Source organism: Hyla sarda, chromosome 4 (genome assembly GCF_029499605.1).
Source record: "Hyla sarda isolate aHylSar1 chromosome 4, aHylSar1.hap1, whole genome shotgun sequence".
Lineage (NCBI taxonomy): Eukaryota > Metazoa > Chordata > Amphibia > Anura > Hylidae > Hyla > Hyla sarda.
In genome coordinates this window covers 112,091,067-112,114,731 of record NC_079192.1, presented here as the reverse complement: position 1 = coordinate 112,114,731, position 23,665 = coordinate 112,091,067, and the positions used below count along the sequence as shown (strand labels likewise).

The 23,665-nt window shown below is 44.4% G+C and overlaps 1 protein-coding gene across 2 annotated transcripts in view; it reads left to right on the top strand.

Annotated features, from left to right (window-relative positions):
• SLCO3A1 (solute carrier organic anion transporter family member 3A1) overlaps positions 1 to 23,665 on the top strand; it is a 384,823-nt gene that overhangs the window by 227,584 nt on the left and 133,574 nt on the right. The gene's annotated exons all lie outside the window — the stretch shown is intronic.

The window sequence follows — 23,665 nt, the reverse complement described above, 5'->3', positions numbered from 1 at the left end:
ACAGCAAGAGTGTAGGGTGATTCAAGGGAAGCCTAAAGTAATTCTTGAAGCAAGAGACCACACCATTCTGAAAGTGTTCCCCGCCCAGGAGGAGTAGGAAATTCCTAATTGTGAGCATAATACCCGGTGATTCAACAGGCCACACAGTGATAGTTAATTCCCTGACGGGGTAGCGTTAATTTGACACTATCAGAACCCTAGTCAGCATAGGAGGCCTCAGCATTGAGTCTAAAATCCCAAGTCACAGCAAGTCTACAGGGCTCCCAAGGGTTACTCAGCATCTACTCTACTCTTATCGGTGCTGGGAGGATTGTAACATTTACTCCTGTCTCAGTAAAAACAGTTATCAGTAACCTGGCATCGTGGTATTTATTATCCTGATACTGCCCTAGGAGAAGCTGTCATATTCTCTGACCGTGTAGGTTAAAGGTTCCCTGGCATCACGAAGTGATACATCCCACAACCCTGAGTCACTTACCATACCACAGCCTGTTAATTCCCTGTGGCTGCCACAGATTTATTAGTCTTTGACCCATTCTACTCCAATATTGGTTGCTATACTTTGTGTGAACCTAATCTGCGTTATTTCTTTTAAATGTGTAAGTTAAAGTTAAAGCTCTGTGCTGGTATCACCCTTATTTATATACTGATATAGTTCAGTACGGTCCCTGGGTAAATAATGCTAAACAATTCCAAGATAGTTCTATATAGAGAGCAGGCAGGGCCAGATAACATATATATATATATATATATATATATATATATATATATATATATATATATATATATATATATATACACACACACAGTTTAAGTATACTTATAGGAACAGTTTGACAGCGAGCCAAAGTTTGCATTGATAAATTAATTGATAAAGTTTTGAATCATGACTTTGTCAGGTCCTGAGTAACATACAGTAAGTCTCCTAATGTTGGAGAGGCTAGGGAGACCCAAATTAGACGTATAGTGCCCTCATTGCCTGTGTGCAGGCCTAACAGATGGTCGTCATAACACTGAGCAAAACATGACAAGCTTCGCTATGTGTTAAATATATCTCTGTAATCCCTCCACAGACCAACACAGACATGTAAAATCCTTCAGCCCGGCACTAGCCAGGAATGTGGGACAAGCAAGGCTTTAAGATTATCCACACTGGTGCTGTGAGTTTCCTTATGGATCTCTTCCAACTCCATCACTAGAGTCGTATATGAATAAAAAAAAATAACATTGGCCCAGATTTATCAAACTGTGTGAGAAAAAACGTGGAGTGATTTCCCCACAGCAACCAATCACAGTTCAGGTTTCACTTTACCTCAGATCGTTATCTGAGCTGTGATTGGTTGTTGTGGGAAAATCACTCCACTTTTTCTCTCACACAGTTTGATAAATCTGGGCCATTGTACATACTTGTTTTGGTCATCATGTTTTAAGGTCTTTATTACAGTTTGATAACAAAATTTAAAGACAATGGCCGACATTTATCATTGCCTTTAGACTGTTTCTTGTGTGTAGAAAAGGCGCAAAAAGGCACAAGCAGGGTTTATTTGCAGCTTTTTTGCACCTTTTGGTTTACACATTTCTGCTGATTTTGAGTTGCAATCCACTGATTTTGGCAATACACATGATATGGAAGGGTTTTATCAACTGCACCTTTTTGTGAAAAGGCGCCAAAAAGTTGCAAAGTCACTGAAAAGTCTCTAAAACTACACCAGCCCAGACTTAGCTTAGCTTTTTTGTGTATGGGAAGAGAGAAATTTCAGAAAATGTGACCTGCACAAATTTATCAAATGCTCTCCGTCCATTTAATACATTTGGTGCTCCTACACATTACCAGCACACAAAAAAGATGTAGAAAAATGCTTTACTTACACCTACAATGAGAAATGCCGGCCAATGCGTGCTTGGGGATTATTCTTTTTGCTATTGTGATATATTATTTCCATGCATATTATTCATCAATAAATGCTGGTCGCTATTATGCTTAAATAACATAAAAGCTACCATATGCTTATCTGAAATATGGCTGGTTTTATTATTATTGATTTTGGAAGGTTGGAAATAGTACAAAAATGCAGTTCTGTTTATAGCGTGATGTTTGAGCTCCATCTAGTGGAAAATTGAGTAGTAGCAGTTTCTGGAAGCAACATTTAAAATATGTCATTGCAGATTATACCAACATGCCAGATTGATTTTATCATAGTACAAGGCAATTGGCGTATGCCTCAAAGGGCTTTTTTGTCTTCCTCCGGACAACACAGTAGTGTAATAGGTTGGACTATTAGACTCTTCTTCAATTTTATCAACTATGTAACCATAAACAATAAACACAGTAAATATTAGAGCAGTGACTTCAATTGTTGATATAACAAACATATAAACTTTTATACGGCACTACTTGTGTGAACAAATGAATAGTGTGATGATGGGAGTACAAGTAAATATATGGCTTTGAATATTATCTTACATAACTAGTATTGTATATTAGTATATTCTATGTATCAGCTAAATAAGGGATAAAAATGGATACATTGTATACAAATGTTGTTGCAACAAATGTATACATAAATTCAGTAAGTAAACAAAACTTAGTCATGAACTAGATATGAGAAATGATCACAATTGAGAGACAGTATTTGGGTAAAAGGTTGGAAGGGATAAAAGTTAGTTAAATTTATAAAAAAAAATCACCATGGATTCCGCAACTTAGGCTGGGTTCACACTACGTTTTTGCCATACTGTTTTCAATCCGTTTTTCTATAGAAAACCGTATGGCAAAAAAAACGGATGGAACAGTATGGAAAAAAGTAAACCGTATGCATTTTTTAAACAGTATACTGTTTTTAAAAGTGCATACAGTTCTGTCAGTTTTTATTTAAAAAAAAAAACATACGTTTTTGAAAATGTTGTCCATTTTTAATGGGAGGGGTCTTGGGTGGGGACTTTAGGATTCAAATGCGCATGTGCAAAGTAAAAATGTATACGTTTTTCCCGTATGGAACTGTATACATGTGCGTTTCCCATTGACGTCCATGTTAAAAAAAAAATGTTCATGTTTTTTTTTTTTTTAAACTTACGGAACTGTATGCACTTTTAAACCAGTATACTGTTTAATAACGCATACGGTTTACTTTTTTCCATACTGTTCCAACCGTTTTTTTTGCCATACGGTTTTCTTTAGAAAAATGGATTGAAAACAGTAGGGCAAAAACGTAGTGAGAACCCAGCCTAAAATGGGCACTGTCAAATCCAAAATCTTTTTATATGCCCATCTTGGTAATAGAATAGGGGTTATCCAGGAATAGAAAAAACAAAGATAATGGGCCTCATTTACTAAGAGTGTTGGGTTTTTGCTAGTGGGAAAAGTTGTTTCAGACTTGTAGAATTCCTCTCTTTTTACTATTGGGAAAAGTCGGGAACATTTTCTGACCAGCTTTTTCCAGGTGGATATTTCCAGCCATTTACCCACAGGATTTTCTGTGAATTCAATAGTAAATTGGTCGGGTTGTGAAACCACGCCCCCATCATCCAGAACATAATCTTGCCCGGCTGCAGCATTATCAGTCACAGCTAAAGCACAGACTTGGACAAAGTCCAGGAAGTGAGGACAGGACTAGCACACCCCTGTGCTCACTTCTGTCCTATCAGACTGTAGCATGAGGGCGTTTCCTGCAGCGATTCGATGAAGACACCCAGCACAAAACTCAGGGAGGAAGATGAGTCAGAGTGAGGCAAGAGACAGACATGCTCATCCAAAGAATGACAAATCAAATGAGCAAACGTAAGAAAGTATTTGTGAGAGAAATATAAATGCTAGACACATAAAATTATATGTGCATGATTATATACTGAGTAACATAACTTTTTTGTGCGATTTGACTTTTCAAGAAAAGATTGTCTACAGTAAGATTTTCAATAGAAGATTTTTTTTCAAAATTGTATATTTAATCAATTTTGGCTATTCAGTGTTTGGCTGGGTTCACACAATGTATTTTTTTTTTTTTTACGAACAGATATCCCGCAAAATGTGATTTTTTTTTTTTTTTTTTTTGGGGGGGGGGGGGGAATCGGAATATGAATTTAAATATGCACCAAATGTTATGTAGTGTGAAACAAGCCTCTATTTGGCGGTAAAATAGCCCTTGTATTTGTAAATAGGCAGCTAGATGTTTGAAATATTATATAATAAGTTTTTTTTTATAAACAATAAAAGTACTGTATTTCTCGGCGTATAACACGCATTTTTCTAGGCTAAAAATTTAGGCAAATAATCTGCGTGTTATACGCCGATAAGCAGCTGCAGTTCAATGCCTCCCCCATCCCCGGTTTTTCTGACCCCGCAGAAGCCCCCAGGAAAGGCAGGGGGAGAGAGGCCGTCGTTGCCTGCTTCTCTCCCCTGCCTTTCCTGGGGTCTAGAGCCCTTCTGCCGCCGCTTCTCTCCCCTTGGCTCTCCGCGCCGCTGCCCCATTGCCGGCGCCGCTGCCCCATTGCCTCCCCCATCCCCGGTTTTATAATTACCTGTTGCCGGGGTCGGGTTCGTGCTGCTTCTGGCTCCGGTGTGGCATCTCCTGCATCGTTGCTATGCATGCGCTGCGCAATGACGAGTGACATCGTGTTAAAGACGTCTCTCGTCATTGCGCCTCGCAGCGCATAGCAATGACTCAGAAGATGCCACACTGGAGCCAGAAGCAGCGCGGACCCGACCCCGGCAACAGGTAATTATAAAACCGGGGAATGGGGAGGCAATGGGGCAGTGGCACCGATAGCCAGGGGGAGAGAAGCGGCGGCAGCAGGGCTCTAGACCCCAGGAAAGGCAGGGGGAGAGAAGCAAGCAGCGATGGCCTCTCTCCCCCTGCCGTTCCTGGGGGCTTCTGCGGGGTCAGAAACAGTGTATCGTGGTATACACATGCACACACATGCACCCTCATTTTACCAAGGATATTTGGGTAAAAAACTTTTTTTACCCAAATATCCTTGGTAAAATGAGGGTGTGTGTTATAGGCCGGTGTGTGGTATACCCCGATAAATGCGGTAACTTATTTTATACATACTTAAAGGAGTAGTCCGCCCCTAGACATCTTATCCCCTAACCAAAGGAACGCCGGGTGCAGCAGGGTGCGGCACCCGGCATTTGTTTAGAGTGTTGGGTGCAGTGCCGAAGGCTCGTGAAGGCACGACTGTGCCCTGCTTGTGATGTCACAACCACGCCCTATTAATGCAAGTCTATAGGAGGGGGCATGATGGCATCATGGCCCCTCCCATAGACTTGTATTGAGGGGGTGTGACTGTGACGTCATAAGTGGGGGCATGACCGTGACATCACGAGCCTCCGCCCCGCATCGCCAGTCATCCGGCACGGAGCGAAGTTTGCTCTGTGCACCGGATGTCTGGGATGCCCCAGCCGAGATTGCGGTGGTTCCCAGCGGCGGGACCCCCGTGATCAGACATATTATCCCCTATCCTTTGGATAGGGAATATGCTGTCTAGGGGTGGAGTACCCCTTTAATATTTTTTATATAAACACACTCAATGGTTTGACAGTTTCCAGGGCATAAGTATTCAAACTCTTTTCTATGATACTCAAAATTCAACCATGGGGGTCTCCCATTTCTCTTGATCTTCTATGAGATATTTCTACACCTTGGTTGGAGTCATTTGTGGTAAATTCAGTTGACTGGAGGGATTTGGATGGACACAGCCCAGGCTAAATAAGGTCTCACAACTGACAATGTATATCAGAGCAAAAACCAATCTATGACATGGACAGAACTGCTGTACAGCTCAGAGACAGGATTGTTTGGAAACATAGATCTGGAGAAAGGTACACAAAATGTATGCTGCACTGAAAGTTTTTAAGTGCACTGTGACCTCTATAATTCTTAAATAGAAGAATTTCGGAGCAACCAGCACTCCAACAAGAGCTGCCACCCCATCAGACTAAGTAATCGGGGGAGAAAGGCCATGGTAAGAAAGATGACCAAGATCCAGAGCTCCAAAGATCCTGTGTCCAGAAGATCAACCATCACTGCAGCACTCTAGCAGTATGGGCCACTCCTTAGTGAAAGATATCTGAAAGCCGACTGGAGTTTAAAAAAAAGTACCAATATGACTCTCAGACTGTGAGAAAAAATATTCTCTCATGTGATAAAACCAAGATTGAACTTTTTGACCTTAATTTTGAGCATCAATACCATCTTTAAAATAAAGCATGGGTGTGGAAGCATCATGCTTTGAGGATGTTTATAAACAGCTGGAACAAGGAGACTGGTACAGGTGTAGGGATATTCCTGATCCATAGTGCTCTGAATTTTGACTGGGCTGAAGGTCTACCTTCCAACAAGACAAAGACCTTAAAGGGGTACTCCACTGGACAGCCTTCCGGTTGCATTCTAAACATTTAATTCTGAACACTGTGCGCACGCTGTGGGGGTTGGCAGTGACCCCTTGTGACCCTCAGGTCACGCCCCCCACATTGCAAGTCTATGGAAAGGGGCGACAGAATAAAGAGGATATTTCATCTTTACCATAAAGTGCACAGTGTAAAAATAAAACCCTCAAAAAATTTGCAAAATTGCAGTTTTCTCTTCAGTTTTCTCCCAAAAATAATACTTTTTTTTTACTTCTCCTTACATTTTATGGTAAAATGAAAGGTGTCATTGCAAAGTACGATTGGTCACGCAAAAAATCAAGCCCTCATATGTGTCTTGGGGGGGGATGGGGTAAAAAAAGTTATGGCTCTTAGAAGGCCAGGATCCTTAAAGGGGTACTCCGCCCCTGGCATCTTATCCCCTATCCAAAGGATAGGGGATAAGATGTTAGATCGCCACGGTCCCGCTGCTGGGGACCCCGAGGATCGCCGCTGCGGCACCCCGTCATCATTACTGCACAGAGCTAGTTCGCTCTGTGCATAATGATGGGTGATACAGGGGCCGGAGCAGCGTGACGTCATGGCTCCACCCCTCATGACATCACGGCCCTTCCCCTTAATGCAAGTCTATGGCAGGGGGCGTGATGACCACCACGCCCCCTCCCATAGACTTGTATTGACGGGGGCGGGCCGTGACATCACGAGGGGCGGAGCCATGACGTCACGCTGCTCCGGCCCCTGTATTGCCCGTCATTACGTGCAGAGCGATCTCGCTCTGCGCAGTAATGATAGTGGGTGCTGCAGCAGCGATCCCCGGGGTTCCCAGCAGCGGGACCCCGGCGATCTGACATCTTATCCCCTATCCTTTGGATAGGGGATAAGATGTCTATGGGTGGAGTACCCCTTTAAGGGGTTAAACTAAGTGCTGAATGAAGAGTAAAAGCAAAGATTTCTAACATTCTTTTTTAACTTTATTATGGGGTATTGAGTATAGAATTATAGAGAAAGTTTTATTTTTTTTATTCTAGCACCAGACTGAAAACTTTCTGAATGCATTGTATGTGAAAAATAAGCCAGGTCTAATAATCTATCTCTTGAGTACAGTAGTCCCCAGACATACCATGGCCCTAACATGTATAATACTTATGGGGGGGGGGGGCGGTAATAGAGAGGAGAGCTTCCTGTACTGAGAGCCTGGTCGGATGACCCTCGTGTCTTCAGGCAGGAGGAGGGAGCCCATTGTGCTGTGGACATGACGGACACTCGGCAGTGGTTAGAGCTCAGCAAGTGCATACAGTAGTCGGGAGCGAGTGAGGGGGGATCGGGAGTGCCCCCTCCTGCGCACACAGCCTGGGACCTTTAGCACGGACATGGCAGCGCCACTTGCACAGTTTGATGAGGACTGGCAGGACTTCTATGAATTCTGTCCTACATCGTCCTCTCCCGGGTCTAAGATAAGGTGAATTCCAACTCCCCCAAACACACAATACACCCCATACATCAATGTTTCCCACCCAGTGTGCCTCCAGCAGGTGCAAAATTACAACTCCCAGCATGCTCAGACAGTCAATGGCTGTACAGGCATGCTAGGAGTTGTAGCTATGCAACAGCTGGAGGCACACTGGTTTGTTGAACACTCCCCATACACTCAACATACAATGGTCCTCCCTCAACCAATTACCAACATGCATATGTATGGTTCCAGGGCTCCTGAACCAATTACCAGTTTTCCATAGACACGTGTACTCAACATACGATGGTTTCAGCATACAATGGTCCTCCTGGACAGCTGTATTCTGTTGTCTTAAATTTGTCTAGTAACTAAGCAGTCTTGGTTCTTTAATATGAGCTGGTCCAAAAACATGGTAGTATATACAGCAAAAACAAATAATAGATATAATAAATTATACAATAGGCATGATATTAACACTACAAATGCTATTAGGTTAATTCAGTAATTTATACGCGATATACCTTTTGAAATGTGTCGGCATCCACCAGCTAAATGATAAGAGTGCTTTGTTAGCGGCTATATTCTAGTATTTAATCGACATGTTAAAATAGGTTGTGAGACTTTTATGGCCAAATCACAAATACCACATGCTGTGAAGAGTACATTAAAGTAAAAACAAGAGGCATTTGCTGCTGTTTCCTACATTTAAAAGCCTATTAGTCGCATAGTAAATGAAGATTTAATATCACTGGAGATTTTTATGATGTTATTTAGGAGCAAGGTAGTGGTCCTGTGCTTCTGTATAAATGCAGATATATTCGTTTACACAAGCTGTATACCCATTGGTCGCACTATACATCACTTATTCTGCATACATAACATGTCCCTAATAAGGTTAAGCAGGGCAGCAGCAGCTGATATTTAAACCAGCTACTGATCTAAGAAGGTAATCAATTGAAGTGAAAGGGGACCTGTCATCAGTTCATCACCAAATCACGGGCAGCATAAAACTGATTCAGGCAGCTTGATGTTGGGACACAATAAATGACTCTGATACACTTATGTGTTTTAGAGTAACCATAGTTTAAAAACAGGACCCAAGTAACTATCCATGGGGGTGGGTTCCAGCAACTGCTTACCACCCAACCAGCTTGAGTGACGCATTCCTCCTGTGTATAAGGAGATATGCGTCACTCATGCCAGCCATGAAGAAAGTAGCTGTCGTGACCTGCTCCATGACTAGATACCCAGGTTTACCCAAAAATTCATAGTCTCATGGCATTTTGCTACCTGATGACAGTGAACATTTGCATGGCCTGGCTGCACAACTGATCGAGATTTGTAAAGGCTTAGCGAATGAGTGATGATCATCGTAATTGGCACTGTCATTTGCAGCCCATTTGCCAATGTAAAAGCACCTTTACTGATTTTTCCTGCATGATATTACCCTTGATTTTGAGCTTTGCAGAGAACAACAGCCTATGCCTTTCACTAAGAAAAAAGAAATGGCTTTGTTCAGCTCACCACTATGAAGAGATGGACGACAGAAGCTCTGAGTTCATTTGGAGAGCAGGGCAGGCAAACAGCGGGCCGGATCCCGGGAATCAACTTGACAAAGGAGCAAAAAATGCAGGGGCCACCAGCTGCTCCAAGATGAAGAAAGTAGATAATTTAAAACTTCACATTTTTTTCAGCAAGTTAAAAACATGGGATATCCATGGTGAGTAAAATAATAGAACAGGAAGACCGACGTGTTTCGAGCTGACACTGGCTCTTAATCGTGGTCTTCTTGTTCTATTATTTTACTCACCATGGATATCCCCTGTTTTTCAACTTGCTGAAATAAATGTGAAGTTTTAAATTATCTACTTTCTTCATCTTGGAGCAGCTGGAGGCCCCTGCATTTTTTGCTCTTTTGTCAAGTATGCCTTTCACTCACTTAAGATCCAAGAGATCAACACCCCATCAATCCTAATGACATAGCATACACTACCAATATGCCATAACCTCATATGATAGGAATACCTTTTTTTAAGATAATTTAATATCTATTCTACAATCCAATGGAAACCCCCAAATAAAAAATTGCTACATGGCTATAACTTGATAAACATACTAATTCCAATAATGTTGTTGTGAGATATAATGCTGCTTTACCCTAATACTACACTGTTGGTTACAGTTCTGCAAGGTGTTCTGCCTCACTGCCTAAGAAAGACATTTTTTTTTAAATTGACTATTACTGCCTATGGCATAAACATTACTTATGTCACAATTACAACTTTTACATCAGAAACGAAATGAACTCTCATGTCCTACACTGCTTGTTAGAATAACTACTGGCTCAACGCCCTCATTGGAACAGTTGCAAGTAGAAAACAGAGTGGGCTTCCATTTCTCAAAAAATGTTGTATATGTTTAATTCCCAGGTTGAACAGTATGTTAGTGTTACGCCGAGCGCTCCGGGTCCCCGCTCCTCCCCGGAGCGCTCGCTACACTCCTCTCACTGCAGCGCTCCGGTCGGTTCCACGGACCCGGGGCGCTGCGATACCGCCTCTGGCCGGGATGCGATTCGCGATGCGGGTAGCGCCCGCTCGCGATGCGCACCCCGGCTCCCGTACCTGACTCGCTCTCCGTCAGTTCTGTCCCGGCGCGCGCGGCCCCGCTCCCTAGGGCGCGCGCGCGCCGGGTCTTTGCGATTTAAAGGGCCACTGCGCCGCTGATTGGCGCAGTGGTTCCAATTAGTGTTTACACCTGTGCACTTCCCTATATCACCTCACTTCCCCTTCACTCCCTCGCCGGATCTTGTTGCCTTAGTGCCAGTGAAAGCGTTTCCTTGTGTGTTCCTAGCCTGTGTTCCAGACCTCCTGCCGTTGCCCCTGACTACGATCCTTGCTGCCTGCCCCGACCTTCTGCTACGTCCGACCTTGCTTCTGTCTACTCCCTTGTACCGCGCCTATCTTCAGCAGCCAGAGAGGTTGAGCCGTTGCTAGGGGATACGACCTGGTCACTACCGCCGCAGCAAGACCATCCCGCTTTGCGGCGGGCTCTGGTGAAAACCAGTAGTGACTTAGAACCGATCCTCTAGCACGGTCCACGCCAATCCCTCTCTGGCACAGAGGATCCACTACCTGCCAGCCGGCATCGTGACAGTAGATCCGGCCATGGATCCCGCTGAAGTTCCTCTGCCAGTTGTCGCTGACCTCACCACGGTGGTCGCCCAGCAGTCACAACAGATTGCGCAACAAGGCCAACAGCTGTCTCAACTGACTGTTATGCTACAACAGTTACTACCACAGCTCCAGCAACCATCTCCTCCGCCAGCTCCTGTACCTCCTCCGCAGCGAGTGGCCGCTTCTGGACTACGACTATCCTTGCCGGATAAATTTGATGGGGACTCTAAGCTTTGCCGTGGCTTCCTTTCCCAATGTTCATTACACTTGGAGATGATGTCGGACCAGTTCCCCACTGAAAGGTCTAAGGTGGCTTTCGTAGTCAGCCTGCTGTCTGGAAAAGCCCTGGCTTGGGCCACACCGCTCTGGGACCGCAATGACCCCGTCACTGCCTCTGTACACTCCTTCTTCTCGGAGATTCGAAGTGTCTTTGAGGAACCTGCCCGAGCCTCTTCTGCTGAGACTGCCCTGTTGAACCTGGTCCAGGGTAATTCTTCCGTTGGCGAGTATGCCGTACAATTCCGTACTCTTGCTTCTGAGTTATCCTGGAACAATGAGGCCCTCTGCGCGACCTTTAAAAAAGGCCTATCCAGCAACATTAAAGATGTTCTGGCCGCACGAGAAATGCCTGCTAATCTTCATGAACTTATTCACCTAGCCACTCGCATTGACATGCGTTTTTCCGAAAGGCGTCAGGAGCTCCGCCAAGATATGGACTCTGTTCGCACGAGGCGTTTCTTCTCCTCGGCTCCTCTCTCCTCTGGTTCCCTGCAATCTGTTCCTGTGCCTCCCGCCGTGGAGGCTATGCAGGTCGACCGGTCTCGCCTGACATCTCAAGAGAGGACACGACGCCGCATGGAGAACCTCTGCCTGTACTGTGCTAGTACCGAACACTTCCTGAGGGATTGTCCTATCCGCCCTCCCCGCCTGGAAAGACGTACCCTGACTCCGCACAAAGGTGAGACAATCCTTGATGTCCACTCTGCTTCTCCACGTCTTACTGTGCCTGTGCGGATGTCTGCCTCTGCCTTCTCCTTCTCTTCTGTGGCCTTCTTGGACTCTGGATCTGCAGGAAATTTTATTTTGGCCTCTCTCGTCAACAGGTTCAACATCCCAGTGACCAGTCTCACCAGACCCCTTTACATCAATTGTATAAACAATGAAAGATTGGACTGTTCCATACGTTTCCGCACGGAGCCCCTTCTAATGAGCATCGGATCTCATCACGAGAGGATTGAACTTTTGGTCCTCCCCAATTGCACCTCGGAAATTCTCCTTGGACTTCCCTGGCTTCAACTTCATTCCCCAACCCTGGATTGGTCCACTGGGGAGATCAAGAGTTGGGGGCCCTCTTGTTCCAAGGACTGTCTAAAACCGGTTCCCAGTAACCCTTGCCGTAACTCTGTGCTTCCTCCAGTAACCGGTCTCCCTAAGGCCTATATGGACTTCGCGGATGTTTTCTGCAAAAAACAAGCGGAGACTCTACCTCCTCACAGGCCTTATGATTGTCCTATCGACCTCCTCCCGGGCACTACTCCACCCCGGGGCAGAATTTATCCTCTCTCTGCCCCAGAGACTCTTGCCATGTCTGAATACGTCCAGGAGAATCTAAAAAAGGGCTTTATCCGTAAATCCTCCTCTCCTGCCGGAGCCGGATTTTTCTTTGTGTCCAAAAAAGATGGCTCTCTACGTCCTTGCATTGACTACCGCGGACTTAATAAAATCACGGTTAAGAACCGCTACCCCTTACCCCTCATCTCTGAACTCTTTGATCGCCTCCAAGGTGCCCACATCTTTACTAAATTGGACTTAAGAGGCGCCTATAACCTCATCCGCATCAGAGAGGGGGATGAGTGGAAAACAGCATTTAACACCAGAGATGGACACTTTGAGTATCTGGTCATGCCCTTTGGCCTGTGCAACGCCCCTGCTGTCTTCCAGGACTTTGTTAATGAAATTTTTCGCGATCTGTTATACTCCTGTGTTGTTGTATATCTTGATGATATCCTAATTTTTTCGGCCAATCTAGAAGAACACCGCCAGCATGTCCGTATGGTTCTTCAGAGACTTCGTGACAATCAACTCTATGCTAAAATTGAGAAATGTCTGTTTGAATGCCAATCTCTTCCTTTTCTAGGATACTTGGTCTCTGGCCAGGGACTACAAATGGATCCAGATAAACTCTCTGCCGTCTTAGATTGGCCACGCCCCTCCGGACTCCGTGCCATCCAACGTTTTTTGGGGTTCGCCAATTATTACAGGCAATTTATTCCACATTTTTCTACCATTGTGGCTCCTATTGTGGCTTTAACCAAAAAAAATGCCGATCCCAAGTCTTGGCCTCCTCAAGCGGAAGACGCCTTTAAACGACTCAAGTCTGCCTTCTCTTCGGCTCCCGTGCTCTCCAGACCTGACCCATCTAAACCCTTCCTATTGGAGGTTGATGCCTCCTCAGTGGGAGCTGGAGCTGTCCTTCTACAAAAAAACTCTTCCGGGCATGCTGTTACTTGTGGGTTTTTTTCTAGGACCTTCTCTCCGGCGGAGAGGAACTACTCCATCGGGGATCGAGAGCTTCTAGCCATTAAATTAGCACTTGAGGAATGGAGGCATCTGCTGGAGGGATCAAGATTTCCAGTTATTATTTACACCGATCACAAGAACCTCTCATACCTCGAGTCTGCCCAACGGCTGAATCCTCGTCAGGCCAGGTGGTCTCTGTTCTTTGCCCGATTTAATTTTGAAATTCACTTTCGGCCTGCTGATAAGAACATTAGGGCCGATGCTCTCTCTCGTTCCTCAGATGCTTCTGAAATTGAACTCTCTCCTCAACACATCATTCCTCCTGACTGCCTGATTTCCACTTCTCCAGCCTCCATCAGGCAAGCTCCTCCAGGAAGGACCTTTGTTTCTCCACGCCAACGCCTCGGAATCCTCAAATGGGGTCACTCCTCCCATCTCGCAGGTCATGCGGGCATCAAGAAATCTGTGCAACTCATCTCTCGCTTCTATTGGTGGCCGACTCTAGAGACTGATGTGGTGGACTTTGTGCGAGCCTGCACTATCTGTGCCCGGGATAAGACTCCTCGCCAGAAGCCCGCTGGTTTTCTTCTTCCTCTGCCTGTTCCCGAACAACCTTGGTCTCTGATTGGTATGGATTTTATTACTGACTTACCCCCATCCCATGGCAACACTGTTATTTGGGTGGTCGTTGATCGATTCTCCAAAATGGCACATTTCATCCCTCTTCCTGGTCTTCCTTCAGCGCCTCAGTTGGCTAAACAATTTTTTGTACACATTTTTCGTCTTCACGGGTTGCCTACGCAGATCGTCTCGGATAGAGGCGTCCAATTTGTGTCTAAATTCTGGAGGGCTCTCTGTAAACAACTCAAGATTAAATTAAATTTTTCTTCTGCATACCATCCTCAATCCAATGGACAAGTAGAAAGAATTAACCAGATCTTGGGTGACTATTTACGACATTTTGTTTCCTCCCGCCAGGATGACTGGGCAGATCTTCTACCTTGGGCCGAATTCTCGTATAATTTCAGAATCTCTGAATCTTCCTCCAAATCCCCGTTTTTCGTGGTGTACGGCCGTCACCCTCTTCCCCCCCTCCCTACCCCCTTGCCCTCTGGTCTGCCCGCTGTGGATGAAATTTCTCGTGATCTTTCCATCATATGGAGAGAGACCCAAAATTCTCTCTTACAGGCTTCTTCACGCATGAAGAGATTCGCGGATAAGAAAAGAAGAGCTCCTCCCATTTTTTCCCCTGGAGACAAGGTATGGCTCTCCGCCAAATATGTCCGCTTCCGTGTCCCTAGCTATAAGTTGGGACCACGCTATCTTGGTCCTTTCAAGATTTTGCGCCAGATTAATCCTGTCTCTTACAAACTTCTTCTTCCTCCTTCTCTTCGTATTCCTAATGCCTTTCATGTTTCTCTTCTTAAACCACTTATCATTAACCGTTTCTCTCCCAAATCTGTTCCCCCCACTCCTGTCTCCGGCTCCTCGGACATCTTCTCCGTCAAAGAAATTTTAGCATCTAAAAAGGTCAGAGGGAAAACCTTCTTTTTAGTGGATTGGGAGGGTTGTGGTCCAGAAGAGAGGTCCTGGGAACCTGAGGACAATATCCTGGACAAAAGTCTGGTCCTCAGGTTCTCAGGCTCCAAGAAGAGGGGGAGACCCAAGGGGGGGGTACTGTTACGCCGAGCGCTCCGGGTCCCCGCTCCTCCCCGGAGCGCTCGCTACACTCCTCTCACTGCAGCGCTCCGGTCGGTTCCACGGACCCGGGGCGCTGCGATACCGCCTCTGGCCGGGATGCGATTCGCGATGCGGGTAGCGCCCGCTCGCGATGCGCACCCCGGCTCCCGTACCTGACTCGCTCTCCGTCAGTTCTGTCCCGGCGCGCGCGGCCCCGCTCCCTAGGGCGCGCGCGCGCCGGGTCTTTGCGATTTAAAGGGCCACTGCGCCGCTGATTGGCGCAGTGGTTCCAATTAGTGTTTACACCTGTGCACTTCCCTATATCACCTCACTTCCCCTTCACTCCCTCGCCGGATCTTGTTGCCTTAGTGCCAGTGAAAGCGTTTCCTTGTGTGTTCCTAGCCTGTGTTCCAGACCTCCTGCCGTTGCCCCTGACTACGATCCTTGCTGCCTGCCCCGACCTTCTGCTACGTCCGACCTTGCTTCTGTCTACTCCCTTGTACCGCGCCTATCTTCAGCAGCCAGAGAGGTTGAGCCGTTGCTAGGGGATACGACCTGGTCACTACCGCCGCAGCAAGACCATCCCGCTTTGCGGCGGGCTCTGGTGAAAACCAGTAGTGACTTAGAACCGATCCTCTAGCACGGTCCACGCCAATCCCTCTCTGGCACAGAGGATCCACTACCTGCCAGCCGGCATCGTGACAGTTAGTATCTGATTTTATTTAATAAAGTCCGCACATATATGACCATCAGGAACCTACAACATATGTGAGATACATATTTTAAAGGTAAATTAAGAAAAAGTAAATCGGTTAAAAATGGGTTTGTCCCAACATGCCATTTTAGGCTGCTTTGTCTTGTGCACCACTTATGTGGATTTCTTCAACTTAGATTACTCAAAAAAAGTAAAAAAAAAAAACTGTGGCCAACTCTCCAACAATTTTCAGTTTATTGATACCCCTTCCATTCCTGAGATATGAAGATTCATAATTTGTCTGACAATTCAAGGAATCATTCAGATGGGAGTGAACTTAATTTTATTAATGGGAGTGACAGTGATCAGGTGATGGGTGGCATTATGCAGTCAGGGGTGTGTCAATGTTTTACATTGAGGGACGTGTATACCTAGTACACACCTGACTATATAATCCCACCCATCACCCCACCTCATCACAGATCATGCCCATCTGACTGATGATCAGACAAACTGTAAACCTTCATATCTCATGAACGAAAGGGGGTATCAAGAAACTGTAAAAAAGATGTTTAGGATGCCCAAAATTGTTAAATAATAATCTAACCTCATTTTTTTAGGTTGGCCTCTGTTACTGTGCAATAATGTCCATACCAGATATATAAAAAACATAATTTACTTAATATGCTAGAAGATAAAGTTAGTCACACACATAAGATGAAAGTCAGACCAAAATGCTTTTTGCCCATTTTAAACAGTTATCTTTTTCTGTCAGAAGAAGGTCAATCTGTGGTGTCCCATTTTTTTTGGCCAATAACACTTTCAGAAATCACATTAGTTTAGTTCACTGTGTCCTTGTTCTTCCACCTTAGTCAGCTCATTTGTACAAACAATGTGGCATACAATTTATTAGCCACATTATGGCCGCTGCTCAGTAACAAAATCTTCAAGACCTTGAGAAAAATGTCTGCCATGGTGTTAGCCAATTGAGAAAAATAATAATAATATTTAGCATTTTTGTGAAAGAGACAAGACAGCAGTCTTGCAGATATGACACCTTTTAAAGGGGTACTCAAACTGTTCCAAACACTGTAGCTGGTGCCGGGAGCTCATAACATCATAGCCCCGCCCCCTCAATGCAAGTCTATTGTAGAGGGCGTTGCATTGAGGGGGCAGGGCCTGACGTCATGCTTGGACAGGGCTATGACGTAACAAGCACCTGGCGCCGACTCCAGCATTCGGAACAGTTTGTTCCAAACGCTGAGCAGCGGAGTACCCCTTTAATGGTTAATAATATTTTTGTTAGCCACTTAAATATAACATACTATCTGCAATATAGTTTTTTTTTGTTTGTTTTGTTTCTCTCACTGAGAGCAATAAAACTCATTAAGTTCACTGTGTATTCTCGCTGAGCAGACATGTCATTAGCATGTACAGTCTGGCAGCTAGGGAGCAGAATATGCTATAAGGGTACGTTTGCACGGGCGGATTACCTGCTGAATTCTGCAGCGGAATTTGCAACCATTGACTTCAATGGGTCAGCAGACAATCTGCAACAGAGACAGATTCACAGATTTTCCTTTGGACCCATTGAAGTCAATGGTAACAAAATACATTGCTCGACCCAAACTGTGTGTTACTAACTTATTGTTATACTAGGAGAACTTACTTGAAAGTCAATTATGTATAACAAAAAAAAAAAAGTAAATTCTGTGCTATAACTATGTAAGATTATATGAGTATCTGCTTATCACAGAGAGTGGTTTATTAAATGGGGGTTTCAGGATTTTTTTTAAATGTGACTAGGCTGGGTTAAGAACAATAAAAAAAGGCCTACTCACTTGCCCCAATCACCCATTGCTGTTCCAGAGGGTGCCTGGTCCTGCTGCAAAGAACTTCTCTGTATTGACCCAAATAAATACCGTATATACTCGAGTATAAGCCGACCCGAGTATAAGCCGAGACCCCTAATTTCAACCCAAAATCCCAGGAAAAGTTATTGACTCGAGTATAAGCCTAGGGTGGGAAATACATCATCCCCCCCTGTCATCATCCAGACCCCCGTCATCATCCAGACCCGTCATTAACATCCTCATCATCATCCCCTTGTCATCATCCCACACATCCCCCCTTCATCATCCCCTTGTCATCATCCCACACATCCCCCCTTCATCATCCCCTTGTCATCATCCCACACATCCCCCCTTCATCATCCCCTTGTCATCATCCCACACATCCCCCCTTCATCATCCCCTTGTCATCATCCCACACATCCCCCCTTCATCATCCCCTTGTCATCATCCCACACATCCCCCCTTCATCATCCCCTTGTAATCATCCCACACACCCCCTTCATCATCCCACACACCCCCCTTCATCATCCCACACACCCCCCTTCATCATCCTCTTCTCATCATTCGCCCTCAGTGGTCTTCAACCTGCGGGCCTCCAGAGGTTTCAAAACTACAACTCCCAGCAAGCCCGGGCAGCCATCGGCTGTCCGGGCTTGCTGGGAGTTGTAGTTTTGAAACCTCCGGAGGTCCGCAGGTTGAAGACCACTGCGGCCTTCAACATCATCCAGCCCCCTCTCACCCCCTTTAGTTCTGAGTACTCACCTCAGAAGAGGAGAGGAGGTGGTCCGGAGAGGAGGTGGTCCGGTGGGATAGTGGTTCCGGGCTGCTATCTTCACCGGGGGCGCCTCTTCTTCGCGCTTCCGGCCCGGAATAGAGGCGTTGCCTTGACAATGACGCAGAAGTACGTTGGCAATGAACGCACCTCTGCGTCGTTGTCAAGGCAACGTGACTATTCTGAGGCCGGGCCCGAAGCGCTTAGAAGAGGCCTCCCCGGTGAAGATAGCAGCCCGGAACCACTGTCCCACCGGACCACCTCCTCACCGGACAGTCCTGCAGGACCGGACCAGCGCCGAGCGGAGGTGAGTACTGTACAGAACTAAAGGGGGGTGAGAGGGGGCTGGATGATGTCGAAGGCCGCAGTGGTCTTCAACCTGCGGACCTCCGGAGGTTTCAAAACTACAACTCCCAGCAAGCCCGGACAGCCGATGGCTGCCCGGGCTTGCTGGGAGTTGTAGTTTTGAAACCTCTGGAGTTCCGCAGGTTGAAGACCACTGCGGGTGGGGGAGTTCACTCGAGTATAAGCCGAGGGGGGTGTTTTCAGCACGAAAAATCGTGCTGAAAAACTCGGCTTATAATCGAGTATATACGGTACCTGCTCAGTCAATCAGTGATCACAGCAGTGACTGCCTCAGCCAAAGATTGACAGTAGGGGTAGGCACTTCCTTGTATCAAGGCCAAGACTAAAAAGAGTTTTGCAGTAGGACCAGGCACCCTCTTTAACAGCAACAGGGTTTTGGAGCAGGTCAGTTCTTAATTTTGTCATTGTTTTATCCCAGTATAGCCACATGTAATTGTATAAAGCATTTATCAAAAATGGCCTAAGTGACACACTAAATGAGGTGCCCCCTCACCTAATGCTGTATACTGGATAATTTATTCTTCTTTATATAACATAATTGCTAGCATACATGTACACTATTATCTTGCATTAGAAAATAGTATATTTTATAGACACTTTTCAATACTGTCAAGATAAGCTCGTAGAGGGAGATTTATCATTGCTTTTAGAGAAAAAAAATGTCTATGTTTTGGCGCAGTTCAGGCGCAAGCAGCATATTTTGAGACTTTTATGCGTCTTTTGATGAAGACAGTTTCACTCTTTTTGCCTATCCGTAGAACTTTTTCTTTTTGACCATGCAGTGGTCACGTATTTATAATTTGCGACTTTTGTCAAAAGTCGCTATTTTGTGCGCAAAGGTACTTTTTTAGGCGCAAAGCTACACCACCTACCAGTAGGCGTGAGAATCACTTCTACCTTCCGCAATTCAACCTTTAACCCCTTGTGGATGACAGCGTCCCACTCCCCTTCTGTGACACGCGCTCAGGAGCTGAGAGCGGGTCATAGCTTTGTGATCCTGGTGGCTATCTACCACCAGGACCCATTTCTAATGCCAGACATCACAGATCACGGTGATGCCCGGCTTTAACCCCTTAGACACCGCAGTAAAATGTTATTGTAGTGTCTAAAATGCAAGAAGAAATGGCCCGGTTGCTCTGTGAAAGTAAATAAAAACACCTAACCTGCCAAATTTAGGACCCGGGAAAATGTCTACTTCCCTCCCTCACAAGTGTCTAGAAAAGGGGTTGTGGTAGAGCTTTACCCACCACAGCAGAGCTGCGCAAAATTCATCATCCTGTTACACCTTCTTGATAAATAAGATGCTAACTAGTCAACCCCACCACTCAAATAAACTTGGGAAAATAGCTCTACCGTAGACATTCTTTGTGAAATCTGGACCATAACTAAAGCGCTAATGTCTAAAATGCTAGGACAATCATATACACAAAAAATTGTCTCAGCCTGAATAATTTACCATGGGGTGCTACTATGTGTACCAATATACATACACTACAACAAAAAAAGGAAAGAGGTAAACCATACAGCGCACACCCAATTATGTATGATAAAATAATCTTTATTACATATTCCCAAAGCCAATACAAATCAGACAAAACATTTTAAAACAATTAAAAGGCACAAATAGTCTTTGTGCCTTTTGATTGTTTTAAAATCTTTTGTCTGATTTGTATTGGCTTTGGGAATATGTAATAAAGATTGTTTTATCATACATAATTGGGTGTGCGCTGTATGGTGTATCTCTTTCCTTTTTTAGTAAAACGTGCATACCAAAGTACATACCATATCAAAATATATTTATTAACATGCTTTCTTATTAAACTTCTTCATTGTGTGAATTTCTACAACAAGCTCTTACAATCAAGGGGTTAATTTGTATGGTACAATACAATGCTTACTCTAAGTGATGAGCATACTGGAAGTCAACAAGCAGTTACATGACAATACAAAAAGAGTCTACACTGCAACAATTAATTGTTTACAAGTCACTGTAAAATCAGGGCATTACTATAGCCTTAAAGGGATAGTCCCATCTCAGTGAACATAGTTGAACGTGTAGAAGACATCAAGTAAAATGTATTTGCAAATACATTCATTTATCAAATTTACCTCCTCCTGGAATTACTCCTTTTCTACCCTTGTTAACTGCTCATTGCCTAGGATACAGACCACCACTCCACACTAGACAAAAACACCAACCCAACCACCTCTTTTAATAAAAAATGTAGCCATAGGTTCACTTTCTAAGAAGACAATGACCCTAGGCATAGAGCACAGGAGTGGCTTAGGGACAGCTCTGTGAATTTCCTTGAGTCTTGACTTGAACACAATCAAACACAATAAAACTAAAAAATAGCATTTTATGCAGTTGCTGATGCCAAAGCTTAGAACAGTTTTTATAGTTTACCTATTTGATTTCCTTTATAGTTCCTGTACTATTCTCTAGCTGAACTTTGCTTCTTCTGAGAGCAGGAGTGTTTCAAGTTATGATAAAGTTATGATAAAGCTGGATCCAAATATATAAGCTTGTACGCCTTTGTATCTTCTTACAAAAGGCTGAGAGATGGCAATGATGGAAATAAATAATTGGAAACAGACTACATCATTGTATCTCTTAACCTACAGTGATGCTATTCCTGCTATAAGGCAGTGCACTGATATTTATTGGGACACTACTGGTGCAAGTGATTGGCTAAGCAGTAATATTTCAGCAGCAGGTCTCCGATGAACTTCACTTCCAGGTGCTGTGGCCCAATATGTCACCTTGCTGCTCACATTGCTGCTTAGTCAGTCACTGTAACATTGTCTTGCCTCAGCCAGTGATTGGCTAAGGTGATCCAACATATTTGGCCCCAGCACCAGGAAGTGGAGTGGACTGAAGACAGAGAGCAGCGGTACTGGAGGTAGTGCCCACTATTATAATGGGTTAGAGAATCAAGTGGACTTGCCCACAGAACAGTCACATGTCGCATAATGTACTCCAACTTACATATCAGGCTCCCCCTCCAGCCCCTGTTAACTACTTGACCTCTCGGTGTGAAGTTCACTGCCACCATGTTACCACAGTGAATAGAATAACATATGTTAACAGCATAAAGCACAATATTCTAAGGTCTGCAACATTCCTGCAGTCCACACCAGTCCAAAATAGAGACCATAGTAAACCAATACTCATAAAATTAGTATTTTATTGAATTTCAACAAAAAATTAATAAAAACAGGAGATATACATAAAAGTACAGATATAGAGGCACAGCAGAATTCTCAGGCCGAAGAGTGGAGAATGAAAGCACAGGTATAAATCATGTAGTCATATCAAATAAGTAGGAGTGCATATACGGCACATATATACAACATATTGTGGAATCCTAGAAATAGTACCTAGGACTATACAGAAAATATATGTGGAACTAGTAGTAACTTCTCAAATAGTTATAGTGCTGGACATCACTGCCACACTGAATATTACAATCATATAAGTGGCAATAATAGCAAATCATATACAGCAGTGAAGTACATAAAAGATACAGCACAATAGGATAAATGATCATGCACCCTGTAGAGTGAATGTCTCTCACCTCCTACCCCAAACGCGTTTTCGCTTAACCAGCTTCTTCAGGGGGCGTCACATAGCTGGTTAAACGAAAACGTGTTTGGGGTAGGAGGTGAGATACATTCGCTCTACAGGGTGGTTTACTATGGTCTCTACTTTTGGTGTGGATAGTTGTGAAGCCCATGTTATATAAAATCTCAGATCGCCATTGATCTTTTCTTTGGTTAACCAACATTCCTGCAGTAAAGAACAGTTAATAACATAGCATAGCAATTCACAAAATTAACACTGACATAGGTTGTCCAGGCATGCTGGGAGTTGTAGTTTTGCTACAGTCAGAAGCACACTGGTCAGAAAACACAGGGTTAATACATCGAGAACACAGGATTTGACTGTTATCACTGCTATAGGTACGTGATATATGGCACAAATACATACGGTATTAAACATGCACAGATATTTATTCTAAATGGCAAGTAGATGTTGTAGGTTCACTTAGCATCACTAGTGTAATATATGACACTGCTTTTCATAGCAATTGGGTAGATAGCATGTTCTGTATAGTACAGTAGATGTAAGTAAAAATCTTGTGTTGACATTTTTCATTTTGAACAGTAGGTGGCACCATAGCACTCAAGAAAAGGAACTTTCTATAAAATGTGTTCGTTCTCACAGTTAACTGTGTTAAACAATATTTCATCCTATAAATGGGGCATTTATGAATGCACAACTGTATCTTAGATCAGCAGATTATATGTTTGTCCTGGAAAATATTAAATGATTGTAAATAAATTTCAATAATATGGATTGTCAGGTTTTAAATTTTTAATGTGATCTTGAGGTCTTTTCTACAGGAATAGAATACTTGTAGTTTAGGTCATGTCTATTTTAAAACCTTTCTTGTCTTTTCTGCCATGAAGCATTTTGGTTGTTTTCCATTTCACAGACGTGCTCTACATTAGGGTATGTTCACACTACATGCGGTAATTTCCGCGGAATGCCGCGAACGGAATTACGGGCTGTGAACATAAACATCAGTGTGAATGGGTTTCCACGAGACCCGTTCACACTGCGGAATTTCAGCAGCGCACATTTCCGCCGCTGAAATTGTTCAGCGCAAAGAAAGAACATGTTCATTCTTTGCGCGGAAGTCTGCAAACACTGTATAGCCGTCAATGGTGACGACGCAGTGCCGCGCGGTCCTACCGCTAAAGTATTGCAGTGGCGGCCGCCAGAA